Source organism: Manacus candei, unplaced genomic scaffold, assembly GCF_025592945.1.
Source record: "Manacus candei isolate 608988 ecotype Guabito, Panama unplaced genomic scaffold, ASM2559294v1 h1tg000072l, whole genome shotgun sequence".
NCBI lineage: Eukaryota > Metazoa > Chordata > Aves > Passeriformes > Pipridae > Manacus > Manacus candei.
Window position 1 is genome coordinate 4920267 of NW_026138120.1, and position 18065 is coordinate 4938331.

An 18065-nucleotide genomic window follows, 5' to 3' on the forward strand; every position below is an offset into this window, starting at 1 on the left:
AGCCAGACATTTGACTGATCTGGTTAAAATATCTCAACAATCACATAAATAGACCCAGTCAAAGCCTGTTGCATCACCTGCATTTATTTTTTACTGTTAATATTTAGCAATGGAAGAAAGATAGAGATCTGTGCTCTATACACTTGCCATCTCCAACAGTATGATCTCAGCTCAGAGAGCAGCAGGAATTTGCACAGCAGTGAGTATGGCCGATTTCCAGGGGTCGGAAGCCATGGCTTACTCACTCCGCTCCACATTTTCCGTTGTCGTTCTATTTCACTTTTTTTAAGAGGAAAGGCAAATTAATGTAAAGAATAGTGGCAAAGTCAGATTTCAGGTCAGCATATTTTTGTTTTATTTTCCCCTGGTCTCTCTATATTGTGAAGCACAGATTTAGCCCTTGTATTAGACTACCAAATAACAAGTCCTTAAAATGGCTAGTACATAAAATTTGATGAGAAACTGAGTATTTAGGAATACTGGTTCATATGTGTACCTTTAGACCAACATGGAAATCTGCCTTTATCTCTTTCTCTATAGCAACAAACCATCTGAATCAACAAATTACGCCTTGTATAAAACTGACCTGGTCCGTGTAGGATATGTAACACAGGTAATCTGTGACTTGAGAGAAGAAAATGGAGCAGTATATACGCAAGACACTTCATATTTGGCAGACACATACAACCAGCTGTTTATTCTTCAGTTTGTGACTATACATCTACTGGGACTTCCCCCACCCCCGTAAACCTTACTTAGCTCCTGGTCTTATTTCCACTGTAGATTTAACCCTAAGCTATGGATAAATGTAGTGCTTGGGGTTTAAAGTTAGGTGTCATTTAGTATCATTTTGACATCTCCATACATTGTAATGAGTTTCTTTTTCACAGGGGACTTGGGATCTGATTTTAATTTGTAGTAGGGTTATGATCACAATAAATGTCCATATTCATGAGAAGTCTTTAATGCAAATGGAAATAGAAAATATCTGCTTTCTTATAGTTTCAAAGCCATATATGTAAAACACAGTACAGATCTGTTCCACATGCAAAACCATTATCAATCCACCATTGTGCCCTGGCTCCTGCCCTGGCAGGCACTCCCAGGCTGAATAGTCTCAGCAAGTATTATAGCTTGCATAATAAAAGAACAGGTTATGAAATCATTAGCACCTCAGCTGAGGCTGCCACAGGGATGCCCCTCTGTGTTCATTGTGAAATGTTTCTTTGGCAGCTGCATCCAAGAAGCATATTTGGATGTTGTTGCTTCAGTCTTGCCACACTAAGTGGGAAGTAAATCAGTATTTTCATGTTCTGAACTTTATTGTGGGGGGTGGAAGTCTCTCTGATCCACCTCTAGGCTAATTCTCCCCATTTACACATGCCTAATTCTATGCTTGGAGACTCTAGGAAGACCAGATGTCTATAATCACACTCCCAGGACTATGTAGCCAAGGACCTGGGCCATGCCTAGGGAAGCTGGAAGACACTCCAGTTTTGTCAAATACCACATGTTCCAGCTCCCCTTGTCCTGCAGGCAGCCACTGCTAATGGTACTTCAGAGCAGCACAAATGCAGCTGAGGGCTGCCCTCCCCTTGGCTGGAGTCCTGGCTTGGGATACAATGCACATCCCCTTGGCATTTCCTTCTCCACAAATGCAAGCTCAGGTGAAACTGTGTCAGTTCAAGCAGCTGAAGCTAAACCCATTTATCCCTTCATAGGAAAATCTATGTACCCAACAGAAAGAAACAAAATCCACTGCTGGTCACTGAGCAAAGCATCTAGTGCCATTTTTATGTTCCTTATTCCAACCTTGAGATTCTTCCTGAAAGGTTCACAAATATTTGTGAACTGTGCCCTTGTATATGTGCAAAGTAGTGCAACCACAATCTGACTCGGGGACAACTGGTGACCCTAAATATCAGAATATTATAATCTAAGGAAAGGGAAAGTTGTGCAACTTGAAGGAAACCGCCATGTGGGGAGGGGAACTTGTTGGAAGCAGTGAAATTTTACTGACTGGAGTTACCCCAGGGTCTGGTCCAGTGGTATTTGCCAAACTGAATTCAGTCAGTTTTACCAACTGTATGAGAGAGAGAGCACGCAAAGGAAGGACCCGTGTCAGGTTCCTGAGCAGTAAGTCAAGCCTGGGTTGCTGTCTTTCTGAATCGATGCACCAGGTCATAATTTAAGTAAGTGAGGTGCTGGGGCTTTTTAAAGCAGCATAAGTGAATAGCTAAGCTTGATGTGATATAAAAAGCACCACAACAGAAAGGAGAACTTAATGTAGTAATGAAAATCACTTACCCTTAATCATCCCTGAGACAGTGTTTTTAAAACACTACTTGATTTATTCAGCTAGCAAACATGCCTCCTTTGACTTTTCTAATAACAGGTTATCTTAGTCATGCTTGTTGGGATTTGAGTTTGGGGTTTTTTAATTAGCATCCCAAGTACATTATTTAAATGTCTTTGATGCCTTTTCTTTAAAATTATTTGCTAGGCAATAAATTATATTTATTTGCAAAGGAGACCCCTCTCCAAAAAAACATAAAAAATCCCAAACAGCCCAAAACATTACCAGGAAGGTTTGGAAAAATAAGAGTTTTGGTCACAGATGTATAACAGTGTTGCACATTTTAGAGTACCTTATTGCTTAAAGACTTACTGAAGTCCAAATTCATTGCTGCTGACAAGCATGCCACTTAGTGTACAAGATTGTATGAAAGGTTGTTTGCTACATGATTTATGACAGTGCCCTTACTGTAAACTACCTGTGCTGTGCTGAGCAGCTCCATGCTTCCTCTTCAATGGAAGGGCCTCAGTTTTTGGAAAAGCTGGACAATTTCTGAAATGAGTACACTCTTGTGACACTGAGGCTAGCCAGACCACAAACTATTTTATTATGTTGTGCAAAAACCTCTGTGCAAAAAAACCCTCTTTAATTAAGATAGAGCAACCAGCACTGTGGTTGTAATTACCCTGGACTGCTTTACCCATGGGCATAATGAAATAAAATTGGGCCCTCTATATTTTGTTTTTAAACTAAGTAAACCCAAATTAATTTATTCAACTCAAACCAGACAGGTTTCTCTTTAAAATAAAGACCTGTATGGTTGGAGGGGCTGGTGCAGGAGGCAGAGTGACATGCAATGATGACTGTGAACTGCAAACTGCTGGCAAAACATTTGGCTTGCCGTTGGTCCATGGCCAGTATTTTCTTTTGTTAATGAATCCCACATCTTTTCTAAGTTAAGCATTTTTTTCCTTCTCCCCCTTCATTTTATTTGAAACATATTTTAAATATTTTTGTTTTTATGACGTAGTGGAACATGATACAGCCCCCTCCTAACCCTGAATGTGGGAAAATCAATTAAAATTTTGACATTAGGGGCTATGATATAAACATATGGTCTAACTGCTCAGACTTTTTTTTTAAGCAACAGGATCAGTGCAAAGAGAAATAACCAAATGAGAACTCCATGTTACGGGATAAAGAGTACAGCAACTGAAAGTATATCACAGCCAAAACTTTGCTATACACCAAAAACAAAAACCCCTGAAACTTGGCAGATTTTGATAGATTTCCTCTTAGATTTAGGATTACATATGTTTCATTTGTATTCTTTTCTGAGGAAAAAGGCCATTTAAAAAAAAGTCATCCTGAGTAATGTGTTCAATATTTAGTACATTTTGTCTCACCCAAAGGACCTTCATTTTTGACTTAGAGAATGCAAACTTAAAATGGAATTCTATGGGCTTCTTCATTAACTTTCGACTCTTACCTGAAGAGGAAAAAATAATTGAGAAATATCCCATGAGAACAAAAACATGGTTTTGAAATGCAATGATCATTTTGGGCATCCAATCACACCTACCCTACTGACCACCAGTCCCCAGGGCTATGTGACAGTGAAAACGGTTCCAGCTCTCTTTGGTATTTCAAATCATGAAAATCCCAGACGCACAAAATGATAAGCCGCTGAAACTCCAGGGAATGCAGGCACCAAAGAGAAGATTTAACTCTACAGGTCACTGTGCACAAGGTTTCTGCAAAAAGCAGCTCTTTCACAGAGGTCTTGAAAAATTGGAAATGGTGCTAAAAGTGGAGAGTTATTTTTAACCTGTCACTGGTGAAAAACACGTTTTCTCAATCATCCGCTATGGACATCTAGCCTCCAATCCTGAAAGCATCTAGCTACACGAATTTACAGGGTCTACTTTAATATTCTTTAGTTTTACAAATCTTGCAAGATTTCTTCAGCCACGGTAACTTGCAGCTATTTCTAGTGAGGGTAGAGATGATGAAAGTATAGCACAATGCATTACTGGCCCTGAAACCCACCCTGGGCAACGACAAACAGTGGAAAAATTAAGTTGCAAAAGCTTTTCTGCACCAATCCCCTTACTCTTCATAGCAGGAACAATACCATGCTTGTGTTAGAAATGACAAAAAGCTTTTTCTAGAGGCTCCTGATATCAACTTAAAGCCTGAAGTTATATGAGGATAGAGATTTCAATTATCTATAGTGTATGTGCAAATTAAATATACTCTATGGTGGTTAATTCACTTGCCCTGTAACTGATGTGATTTATGCAGAAAATTGCAGCCAAGTTCGAAAGATAGAGCAGCACTTTCAGGTTGACCAAAATCATTAAATTCACTAATAAGGTATATTTAATAAATCTTAGAAGTGGAGAAGAATAGAATATTTTGAAAAGTAGAATTTTTTAGCATGTCTAAATGTTCAAGTTTGAAATGCTGTATTTTTCTGGAAAGTTACCTAGTTCATTCAAAAAAGTTAATTTTCTTGAAAACCTGAGAATGTCTTTGCTCTTTATTTGCACAGAATAATTAAGAAATTAAATCATATTGACTTAGCCTACATTACTATTTTTAATTTCAGTCCCTAAGTCAATAAGTTTGTTATTCACATAAAACTAGTAACTGTTACAGCTCACCTGCCTCAAGTACACCAATGACACAAAAGAAATCTTAAATCTGTCAGTTTTTCTTCATTTCCTGTTCTATTAAAAACAACCAGTATTACAAGTCATTCCTTTCTTTTATGTCTTCTTTCCTAGATTTTTTTCTAACTGATTCTAACAACTAGTTAGAGACCTGGACATCAGTATCAACATATTAATGAAAAACAGAACTAACACTGGTATTTCAAAGCTATCTTAAAGACTGATTAGATTCAGTAAAAAATTAACTGGGTAGGAATGCTGTTTTCAAGAGAAACTACAATATTCTACAGGAAAGCATGGGACTTTTTGTTTTGTTTTCCAATGGGATTAGCTCTTCCAGCCAGGAAGTTTTTACCACACATCCATATTCCGTGATTTGCTCTGCATCTGACAGCAGTGCAAAATCATCTTTGACATTTACCCAAGCGTCAGATGCAGCACTTTAAAAGGACAGACCTTATCTTGATTGCAAGAAAAGAGTATGCAAGCAAGGTGAATGCATGACAGTAAGGAATGTACCAGGGGCATAGCGAGAGCAAGGCCCTACACCCTGGGACTACACTTTTGGAAACTTCAGAAATAGGAACAACATTGTTCTCTGAGCCGTTTAGCTCAAGATGAATATAAGACTGAGTCAGCATCACTACACAGGCTTTTGTTGGTGAAAACTCATATACAGGCACTGTTCCTCAGTCTTTATGTTATAATCTGTAATAAATTATTTATTTTGCAATAATAAAATAACTGAGTATGCATGATTTTACGTGCAATAGTAGCGACAGCATATTGTATAGTCATTAGTTAATGGACAAATATGAATGCAGGATAAGGTATACAGGGAGTTCACTGCAAAAAGGCATTAATGTTCCATTACTTTTATAGTGGGGCCAGTTTTTGCTAGCTAAGTTCCTGTAAAACATACCTTTCAGTTTACAGGGATATTAGCAAATGGATTTCTCACATGGTTATGGACAAAGTTTGTCTCCAACTTTTGTAAAACATGCTGAAAATTACCATGAAGGCTCAGAAGTTTTGTTTGTTATGATTTAATTCCCTTATTTTTTAAAAAATAGAAAGGAGTGTGAGGGGGCGATACTTTAAATGGCTGATTGGTTTGGAAGTAGCTCAGAGACAGATTTTCTCCTAGTGTTTTAGAATTCTGTTATTCTTGACTATAAACAAGCACTACAGATGATTAGTTCGTGAGGGAACAAGACCTGTTCAGCTGTTTATAAACTGAAAAGATATTTGGCTTCATTTTGACTTACATTTCAGCCAAAAATGGCTGGTTTCCATGATTCCTGTTTTATCTTTGCATGTTTATAAGGCATCTACTAAAACTTAGGTGGCCAACACTTACAGCATGGTGGGAAACCTAGGAAGTTAAGCACCTTGAAGCATAATTCATGTTCTCCCCAGCAGGAGCAATTCAGAGTCCAAAGTTACAGTTGCTACATGAGGTGCATACACTCTTTATTTCTCGAAACAAGGTGGACACAAGCAGGCACAGGTTATGCTTTAGATGACATTATGTTCTTATCTCACCATTTGCTTTTCTTATTGTTTTTTCCTCATCAAAATTCTTCCTGCTTCCAACCCCTGTACAGACAGCCAGTGCTGCAATCAATGCCCAGTGCAAGTACAAAGCATAGTTTCAGTCAGAAGTCACCTCAGAAGATCACCTTGTTTAACCTCCTGCTCCAACCAGGACTAAGTGCAGTATCAGGGAGGATGCTGGGAGTCTTGTTTAGGCAAAGTGTGAAAATCTACAGCAGCAGAGACTGACTCCAGCCAGTTGCTATGCCCTGCCATGGTCCTCCTGCGATAGCCTTTCTTTTTTTAGGTCTCATGGAAATTTCTCTCATTGAAACTTGCAACTGTTGCCCTCCATCCTCATACTACAAAGCAGGGCAGACTCTGCCTCCTCTGTAATGTCCTGTAAGTAGCTAAAGGCTGCAATTAGATCCAGTTAGCTGTCTCTGCCCAGGCTAAATAAACCAAGTTCTCCTGCTCTCTGCTTCTCAGGATACTCTCTCCCTTCAACCTAGGGAAGATGCCCCTAACGGCATCTGTCCTCTGAGCAACTAACCCATCTTCCTCTGCTGCAGTGTCATAACTCATTACAGGTTCAGTGCTGAACAGTGTGCAGTTTTGGGGTGCTCGTTTGCTTGGAGATATTCAACAGTCCAAATAGATTTCACCCAAAACTGCCCAAGATTTTGGTTGGGTGCAGAAATTTTGTATTCTCATAACACAGATCTTTCTAAGTCCTCTGGGGATTGTTTGGGCAATCCCAAATATCTGACTCTGAGCCAACCAGTTATTTATTATATCTAATGTTTGTCCTATTTGATAATTACTCTGCACAAGAGACACATGCCAATGCAGACGTGCTGCCGAAATTCAGCGCTCAGTGCTACACGGGGAAGCAACAGACTCATATCCTTCCTATATCCAGCTCCATCAGATCTGTGCTCCTTTAAGTCCTCTTATTGGAGCATTGCATCTTTAAAATAAGTCCCCCAAGATAAAGAACTATATATTGGGGGGGAGGGGAGGACAGGAAAGGAGGTGTTAAAGTTGCAGCTGGCTGTGCTATCAGTCAAGAACTTGCCCCAGATGAGACCAGGTGAGACCAAATTTTAAAACTCTGGAATGTAACATATGCAGTTGCCAGAGTATTGTTGCCTGTTTTATCATTTGCTACTCTTCACACTTTGTGGGCATTTTCCCAGAGAAACAAATCAGAAGTAACAGAACAATTTAGAAGAGACACTGGACATCAAACAGAAAATAAAATGTACAAAGGTTAATCATCTTTCAGTGTACAGCAAGTGAGAAGCTTATTCTTTTTCAAGACCTTTTTTGGGTAACAGAAAAAGTATTTCTCAGCAAAAACAATTACCGATTTGAAAGAGAAGCATTTTCTCTTAAAACAATTCCTAATTTCCCTTGAAAAAATTGTTATCAAAACCCCAAATTTTAACAATTATTCAGCCTTGTTGGAAACTTTCCAATCAGTCACATTTCACATTTCTAAGTAGACCCTTATAAATCCATGCTTTTCCAACTAACTTTTTTTTCTATAGTATTTATTTAATTTTGCATTTTTTTTATAAATGTTGCTGGTAAGGTTTTTATACTTTTCCTGAAGTATGTACTGCAGTTCTTTTATAGAGCACTACAAAGTCTTGTCAAAATAGTTTATAACTAAATGAAAAAAAAACAAACCTGGTTAAATTCATTACTAAAGGGGAATCTGCTATATATTGTTTGTTCATTCAACATATTAGAATATCTACTGAATTGCAATAGCTGCATCGGGTTTTGCTCTGAATGGAAAAAGTTCCATACTGCACAAGATCGGCAAGTAAAAAGCCAAACTAAACATTTAGTGATGCACAGCAATGTCCCCCTTCAGCTGTTATTTGAATTTTTGCCCCAAATTCACTTTTCTCATTCTGAAGGAAAAATTTGAAATGTGAGGTAGAGCTGAGGGGTGCTAATAGAGTGTTAATTTCAAAAAGAAAGAAATTGTCATTCAAATTTATATACTGATATCACCGCCTTAAGTCATCAACTTGAAATCTTATTCATGTGATAAATTATTTCTAATATGATTGTTTAGGAATAAGAGAAGTTAATTTTGCTTGCAGTCTCAAATATGGCAACAGACACCCCCCCCCATATGCAGATACAGATCCACACACACAGAGATTTCTGTAATAATCTGCACTTTGTGCAACACATTCTTCTTTCACATGAATGGCCACAGAAGATACTTATCAACACTGGATTCCAATAGCAAGGAATCTGGTGGTTCAGGCAATCTGTAAACTGAACCTTAATTTTTCAGGCAATCTTATTCCTACATGAATTTGCAAAAGAAATTCACTTATCCTAAGTATACCAGAAAACTAAAAAGTATTCAGGGCAATAAGAATTCCTGCAGTCCTCTGATGGTACAAGAGAAATACAACTCGCATCCCTAGCTGCAGTGAAAGAAAAGTTCATTTTGACCTGGAAACCAAATGATAACAAAGAACACAATACTGGAACTTTTCTGACTTTTCATGATACTGCATGGCCTTAAACTGAGGTCAAGGGAGAATTTGGTCCAGTACATTTTTTCTATTCTAGTTTGTAAGACTTTGTTTGGGAAAAACTAGCTCATGTTAAATCTGACATAAGATTATTGGTGCTGATGGGCTTTTCCAGTGTGGTAAAACATTCTACTGATATTATTTTTGACAGGGCTTATGACAACTAGTTGACATTTTTAAAAAATGTAATGAACTTTTATTATTACAATTATTGTTTTGTTGTTGCTAATGGGCACAGATTTATTGATCTGCAGAAAATAGTGCCCAACTGAAGCACATTGTCCGTATTTTTTATGGTCATGGAGCAGCACAAGAGTTGTAGATATCTGCAGTAAAACTCTCCATCTAGTTATTTACATGAATGCCTCTTGTATTCATACTAATAAAGAGCTTTAATATGTTTGACTAATGGTTGCAATTTGCAAAATATCCTGCAGTGCTCTTGAATGAAAGATATTATGTTAAAATAAAGAGTACCACAGAAATACAGCTTGTGCTGATCTGAGAGACTATAATTCTCACTCCCAGCTAGTAGTTTTTACCAAGACAATAGCTAGTTTTATTATAATGTGCAGAAATCTTTCAGTAAATTAAAACTTATATGTTTTCAATAGAGTTATTCATTTTAACACTGGAAGTTGATGCTACAAGGAAACATCAGGACATAAAATAAAGAATGGAAGTGAGGATGGAATAAACAGTGTTCTGTTAAGTAAATGATACTTTCCTGGCTCTGTCAGGATTCAAAAGACCTAAAAAGCAAAATGTGTGTCACGAGAACTGAAAAATAATTCATGCTATTTGACAATCAAGGCTTTAAAAATGTGTTTGGAGGAAGTGGAGAGGGAGGATGGCAAGCACTACAACACAGAAATTCCATGCCACGTTTAAAAACAAACACAAGCACCCACGTAGGGAGGAAATCACACATTAATAGAGATCCAAGGTTCATCAGTCTCTGGGATCACTGTGGCTGAACAAGTAGTTTTTCAAGAGGGCACATTCCAAAGCTAGAGATGTTGAAAAATATGTGGGTGCTCAAAGGATTGAAAAGAGCATAGTTCCATGGATTTTATCCAGAGCCCATCAAGGCAGCACTCCCATTCACTGCAACAAGCTTTGGGTCATCCTTAACATCCAAAAGTAGTCCTCACTCATGAAAATTGGCTGGTCACATTGGAAAATGTTTGGGCAAGGTACCCCACCCATAAACAGTGTGCTCGGGGAGAGTATGGTAGTAAACAAGGAATAACTTGTCTCTTTGCCAAGATTAGGGGTTGTGTGTCTTACTTGTTCACCCTCTGAGAGAATAAAAAGAGAACTACAGTAAGGTAATATCTCTGAAGCAATCTAAGAAGGAATGTCACACAAATGAGAAATAAGAGGATAAGGTTCCTTCAATTTTGATGTTGAAAGAGGAAGAAATGACTAAGTGATGGGGTACAGAAAGCCACTAGCAGATGGATGCAGTGTTTCCAACTGCTCGTTGCTCTGATATCTTTTGAGTCGGAAGAAGAAGAGAAAGGAAATACAAACCTGAGTGTGGAAAGAGGGTTCCACTATGGGAATTGTGACATCATCTAGGTGGAAGACAAAGATACGGAAGTCCATTTGCAGGAGAAAGAGAGTATAAACACAGTTAAGTGGATATTAATGAACACTAAACAAGAATGGCAAGCCTGCTCTGAACTTACAAATCATATCCGCATTAATACCAAATGAGTTCATTAAGATTAACATTATTATGATGATTATCAAAGGGATTAAAAGAGATTATGGCAAATAAGAGAGTCAGATAGGAATGAGATGTAATTACCTTCCTATCTGGTTTATCTATAGCTGCAGAGAAAGACCCAGCATTCACTTTACACTGGAGTAACCTAACTCATATTTTGATCTGAAGTGTAATTTTCAGCAAAGCTGATCTCAACAGTTTGGGCTGAACATGGCCCAGGCATGTGCAGGATGAACAAAAGAGGGTGGAAGGTGAGAGTAGAGAGAGATGGGGAAGGGCGCAGGAGGCCTGCTTTTGCCCCAGCACCCTCACCCAAGTGTAGCAAACAACTTGATCTTCCTGCCTCATGTGTCCAAAACGTGACATGAGGCCAGCCCTGCCACCACTTCTGTCCAACACCTGACCTGCTCTGACCCCAGCACTCATGACACCAGCCTGAAAACTTCACGGGGCTTCACAAATATCAACCGAGTCTTCCAGAAATGTTTAAGGGAAATAGTCTCACTGTAGAGCTAGGAAAACTGAGGAATACAGAGGCAGAGGGATCACATTCAGTGAAGTAAAAACAAGCTGTCTGATTTTTACCTCTTGTTTCATACCGCAAGTACAGAGCCAGTTCTTTTGTGCATGCAGAGACCAGCTAAGGAGCACCAAATTATGGCTTAAAATCACACAGCTTATAGAGCAGATATTGTGCCAATGCACACATTCAGTGATGCAGGCGGAAATCTTACTTAGGATCTTGGTGGGGAAAATTTACTGGGACTCGTCCAGTCAGGCTCTGCTCGGAGCAGATTGCCTTTCTTCACAGGCTGATCATGCACAGTCGGCACTCCAGTGCAAACATCACTCCCTAGCTCTGCTGTGTTTGGCCTCTGGTTTGTTTGACAGGTTACATGTGCTTCTGAATATGTCTTCTGATGCTCATTTTCATAGCGCTGTTAACATTTCTCTTGGCTGCTGTTTAAAAATTAGGTCTCTAAAGATATCATCCTTCAATAAGAAAATCCTCTTGCCAGAAGACCCGGCTCTAAGCATGTAGAACTTGACTGTCAGAGCTGCTGACCTCTACCATGAGCTTCAAGTCTACTGGCAGACCTGCACACTGACTCCCAGGTAAGCTGAGCAGCTAGCAGGAGAAGAATCCAAAATGGGTAGCTACTTTCTTTTTTTTTGTTGTCTGAGATGAATGTGCATTTCAAAAGCACCTGTCAAGCATAACTAGAGCTGTTTGGCTCCTATCTGGACAGTTATACTTCCTGAATTATATGTTTCATTGCTTCAACAACCAACATACATACATAAATACATACATACATACACACACCTTTGTGTATGCATATGGAATTCACAACTGCAACTTTTTGAAAGAAGCCTGTTTTCTGTGTTTCCTGTGGTGCTGTGTTGAAATCCATGAAGTAGCGGCAGTAAATTGTAACTTAGAGTTGCAGTGCACTTTGGAAAGGCAAGAAGGATTTACATCTTTACACCCTCTACCTAACTTCACTGAGCATGAATCAACTGGGTGCATAATCTGTGAAAGCTATGAGTACAAGGCAGGGTCATCAGTCAGTCCACACTGACTAGAGCACCATGACATTTTCCCTTGCTGCCCTTCCAGACAGGTGAAATGTTAAAAGCAAGTACCAGACAAGTGATACTCTGATCCCCCATAGAATGCAATCCAATACCCAAAGACTTTCAGGCCGTACCAAAAAGCATCTTTTACAAGTGTTTTTATAAAAGAAATAACAAGGATGCATTTCTGCATAGGCAAAGTTGCAGTGTGACAGTCTGTTATCCTCTGCCCAGAACCTTGCCAGTGTGGCTAGACACTATCCAATGACAGCACTGATGGACTTATCCTGCACAGTCTCCAGCCAGAAAAGGTAGGAAGGGAAAGAGTGAAGACAAGTCCACCTCAGCACCTGAAGCAGGAAAGCAGGGAAGAATCTACTATGCTTTATTCTGATGGTCCATGGAGCTGCACTTCCCAACATTTCTAGGAGAAAGTATGAGTCAGAAATCCTACGGGAACTCCTGCAGCAGCCCAGCTCCCTCCACAACCCACACATCCTCAACAGAGCACTGCGCAATCCAATCCATATGGTGTATCTGCACCGCAACGTGGGCCAGAGTGGGGTGCGGCCTTACGTTAGGCTCTCATATGATAAAAGTTTGGCACGTGAGCAATTATTTGTGCTTTAGCAGTTGACTGAGGAGCTTGGAAATCAGGGCACTTAGGGAAAAGCTGTGAATAAAGTGGAGGGACATAACAGCTCGACGTAAGACGGCTTTGCAGGGGGCTACTGGAGCGAAGGGAAGGCAGGAGCTGGCTGGGGCTCTTGTCTTGTTCAGAAAGAGATGCAGAGGTTTTGCCACCACCACAGAACAGTGCTGTTTATTATTTTGCTCAGTCAGTCCCCAGTACAGGTTATTAAAAAAAAAAAAATTCACCAAACCCTTAAGAGCATGTTTAGGGCTATCTTTAGTTAGCCAAGCAAATCTGTGGTCTGCTGCTGATCCAGTGGACACTAATACAGTGCTTCCAAGACAGAAATTCCGTTTCAAAGGGGTACTTCCAAGAGCCATATCTTAAGAGCAGGCAGCTCTTGACACAGAAATGTGATGCAGTGCTCCTCTGAGCAGAATGGGTATCCTCAGGACACCAACACACACCTGATATCTCTCATTCATCCCACATCTAAACACAAGCAATGCCCAAGCAGGGGCTTAGTCAGTGTTAAACTCTGTGGCCCATCCCAAGGGTAATGTACTCGCAGTGAACTCAGGAAAGAGGTACCTTTTCTCTCATCCTGCCAGACCTAGAGACTGTTATGTGGAAGAAAGATGGAAAGGTCTGTAGGGAGATAGACTTACAGACAGTGCTCTGTCCTGCAAAGGAAACCCATGCAGGTAGGTCCCCCAATTCCCAGGTCATTCTAGAGAGCAGAACCATGACAGGAAGGGATCTGCTGTGCAAAGTCAGGACCTCCGCGGTCTCAGCAACGGCAGGACAGCCACCCACCAAACCAGCCACAAGCACAGGGTTAACCAAAGGAAGCCGAAGCTCATTAGGATGAGCTCTGCTAAGTGCCTCCCTTAAATGCTTTATTTTCTACAGCAGATTTCCAACAGTAGGAGCTTTTACTCGCTCTGCTAGGCAGAGGCTGAACTGCTTTCTTCATACAGTTTCAAATTCGCCAGCCACGCTCGAAGAACCACCCCTTTTTGCCTTTCTCTTTTCTTTTTGCTCTCTCCAGGCTTTTTGTGAAAGAAACATCCAGTTTCAAGCCATTTAAAAAATATCAAAAAAACCCTGGTGGAAAATAATTTGCAGCTGTGATAATATCATTTTTTTAAATACCATAATATAGTTTTACTTTTAATAATAAAAGATAAAAAAAGGGGAGTCTGTGAATAATTAGAGAGTGCAGTCTGAAGCCAGTTACAGTCACTGCAATTGATAATAAACTTAAAGCCCCTTGACAGCAGGTAAATGCTTTGCAACCCTGACCCCCTTCCTCTCACATTACTTAACAACCCTGCAGTTCCAGCATTACATCACCATCCAAGCGATTGGTTCCTGCATTTTAACTCTCTCCCTGTCTCCTCCGATTAGGAGCAACACAGTGATGGGGGGAGGCGGTAGGGAACCAAACCACAACAAACTACCAAACTTCTCTCAAGTTTGCTGTACTCCTTGTTTGGGTTTGGTTTGGTCAACAAAAACAGCTTCTGCTCCTAAGAGCTGAGGTAGCACGCATCAGAAAACAAACTCTGTAGAAGTGGAAAAGAGTGGGAAAGGGGGACTTGGGAGGGGAGGAGGAGAGGAGGAGGAAGGCAAGGAGGGGGGGAAACTATATAGAAATCAGAAAGGAAAAGAAAATTAAAAACAAACCTCATGGACATCACTGAGCCTGAATTCCCTGCTGAGGTGCAGAACATGAGAGCCCTGGAATGAGTGTATGTAGAACTTGAGCCAAAGCTTAACTAGCCCGAGTGAGTCATATCCTTCCCATTTGATTCCCGTCCAAGCGATGATGTAATGCCCTGGCCCTCTCCCTCGCTCCCGCTCGCTGCACTACCTCCCTCCTCCCCTTTTCTCCTTTTTAGCTCAGTGCTGGTGAAGTCACCATTTAAATCTGGCAGCGCTGAAGCAAAAACTTCAATGTAACCAAAACAGCCCCAGGCCAAGTTCCAGACGTACTGAGACTCGGTGGTGCAATTGCCATTGGAAACGGGTAAACAGAGAAAGAAACAGTGCTGCCTCTGAAGGGCCTGCGCAGCTGCCTATCGGAGCGCAGGAAAACCCAGGGACCGGGAACGGGGATGACATGATTGACTGGGGAGCATCAGAAGATACCGAGTCGCTCCCGAACACCCGCATGGTCTGTGCTTCAGGAAGGTCCGGCCATTGGAAAAGGAGGAGATGAAGCAGGAGATGAGGAGGGCAACGGAGAAGCTGTGAAGCGGCCGCAGCGCGTGTGTGTGGGTCTGGGGAGAAGGAAGTGCTGTGCAGGTTGTGCCATAGATTGGGATTTCTCTGCCTCAGCAGTGCGTGGCTGGAATTGAGCTCCATGTTTTCGAAGGAAAACGACAGGGCTTTTTCTTGCTTTGTATTCTGTATGCCAACACACAGGTGCAAAGCACCTTCTTTCTCCACGACTTAAAAGTATCAGAAAAGCCCCAAACTGTACAGCACTACAAGGTTATAACTAACTCACTGCTGTGCTGCTGCTATTACCTTTCTGGTGTTTCTCTGCCAAGTCTGATATTAGTGATTTTTTTTTAAGGATAGAGAATGTTTCTAAATGGAACTTACTATAACCTTTCACGTGTGCAAGCAAAAGCTATTGTGGTGCGAAGCACTCTGCTGCATCGTAGTGTGGTTCTGAGTCCTCCTGATGTTAAAGGCTAGTGACCATGGCTGAAAAAGCTCTCGTGTCCTCCCCCACAGAGGGCTTTTTTCCTGTTCATCACTCACAATTAATTGTAGTCAACACAGTACCAAACAGCTGGTCCACAAAAGAATGTAAAGCCTAAGTAGTAGCAGTAGTAATAATAATAATAAACAAAAATGTCTAAGTACTCATAGCATCCCTGAGCAATTCCAAGACTAATAGTTTCAACACCAAACTGCAGATGTAAGTATTTTTGGCACCTATAACACCAGACAGGTGTTTAAAAATTAATCCTTTCTTTATAGATCAAGAACTATTTCACAAAGACACTTCACCCCGTGCCTCAGAGTGAAACTCAGTTTTCCAACACTCAGTGGATGTGCTTATGCCACTAAAATTCAGAAAACGGTAGGAAAACAGCAAAGTCAATATGTTTTCTTCTTTATGATGATGTGAGTTTATGGGAAAGCAATTTCTATTGCCTAGCACCATTTTACCACACTGGGGTTTTTGGGGGTGGGTTCATTAATTGATTACAGCAGCAATGCAACAGAGACTATTGTGAAGTATCAAAGTCTCCTCTGAGCATACTCTTATGGTTATAAATTATCTTCATATTTCTATGGATTGACACCATTAGCTTCTGTCATGCTTTAGTCTTGTATTCAAGTAGTCATGAATTCAAGTGATATTTTATTTAAGTTATATTTATTTTTACAGACAGAATAAAAGGAGGAGTAAACCAAGAGTTTATCCTATTCAATTAAAAAAACCCACAGTTCTCTGCAGCAGCCTGACCTGCTGGATGACATCCTCAATTGATATTGATGCTGCAGCCACTCAGAGTGACACCTTTATCAAGCAAGGCAGCTCTGAATTAGAGGTGATCAGCCATAATTATTACTGGCGCCACTGAAGCCTGTGGCTTGACAGCATCAGATGTGGTTGTTATAAAGTTTGGTCCATTGTGTCAATGGCCTGTATAACTCATTTATGTCTGAATTACCAGCTATTGATTTTTTGTCTTCTGTCATGTAATAAAATAAAAGTTAGATCATTCCTAAAGCCCTCTTTTAATTCCAGCTTTGCTGATAGTTTCATTTTAAGATCAGCCCACTTCTCCCTCTCCATTTAAAAAAATGAGACTTCTAGCCCTTTTTCTGTGCATGTCTAAGAAGTCATCCTCCCTCCTTCCTTCTTTTTATTTTGTCTTCTTACATTTACACTGCTGGATTACATTGCTTCTGCTCATCCAGTTATGCCACTGACATTGCTATAAGTGTTGTCATGGGCCCAGGACAGATCCCGGGCTCAGAACAGGGGAATGTGGCTACAACTGAGGCACAACTTTAAATTCTCAGGCCCAGCTTTGGAAGGAAGGAAGCTGCCACCAAAAGGAAAAAGGATTGCCATGAAGAACCCAAGTTATCGTGGGGCCGTTTATGTAAATACATCCATTCCTGCAGCCATTCCTGCAGTTTTCTCACTCTTCTGAAAACCCTAACTTCCACCACTGCAGGTATTCAGAGTAAAATGCAAACAAAGAGATGACACAGGAGCTGCAATGTAGTCCTTGTCCTCCTGAGGCTTCAACCATTTGCCTGGCAACTGTGCTCTTTCCAAAAGAAAATTTTGTTCACCAGAAGCAATAATAGATCCATTGCCCATCTGCAAGTGTCTTAACCAAAATAGCACAGGAGAGACTGCATGTGCATGGTAAATGACCCTTTTTATGATTATTATCTTCATAGACACAAACTCAGAAGAATTAAGCTGCTTTCAAAAGTGTTCGTCTTACAGAAGATATTTCCAGGAGTAAGAGCATTTTCTGAAGTGAACAAGAAAGGTCGAAGCAGTCTGAACTGCTGATCATTTCCAAATTACATGTTTAGACTGAAGTCCTGTTTCAAGAAGGAAACTGCTTTAAAACACAGCTCATGAACCAAAGGAGTTAAAAACTTATTTGTGCTTGCTGGTGGGAAAACAAAAAGTTCTTTCCAGGCAGGTATTTCCAAGGTCTATTGATTGATTTTTTTCTTCCCCCTAACAGGAAACACAGTTTTCCCATTTTCCTTCCTGTGACAGACCAGTTAATGATAAAGAATGTCCTGTGTTCAGAGGAAATTCCACTTGCATGCAAGAGCTCCCTCTTTATCTGTTTACTTGTCTGTCTTTTCATTCTCCCCCCACTCCAACCCCAGCCTTAAATTTCTGTGTTCAGCCACGCTCAAGAATAGAGCTGTTGTGATGAGAGTTATGGGATGTTTTAATTCTAATGGGAGCCTTCTTCAAACTAGGGCCCTGGCCAGCACAGTTATGACTCCAGCTTAGCTGTCTAGTTCAGGAATTCTT

At 40.4% G+C, this 18065-nt stretch overlaps 1 protein-coding gene and 1 long non-coding RNA gene across 10 annotated transcripts in view; one reads left to right on the plus strand and one right to left on the minus strand.

Annotated features, from left to right (window-relative positions):
* Positions 1-18065, minus strand: part of CREB5 (cAMP responsive element binding protein 5) — a 257188-nt gene that overhangs the window by 89475 nt on the left and 149648 nt on the right. The gene's annotated exons all lie outside the window — the stretch shown is intronic.
* Positions 8482-14692, plus strand: LOC127480331 (uncharacterized). Its single transcript, XR_007907834.1, has 3 exons — positions 8482-11060; positions 11785-11925; positions 12595-14692. It is a non-coding gene; the product is annotated as an uncharacterized LOC127480331 (long non-coding RNA).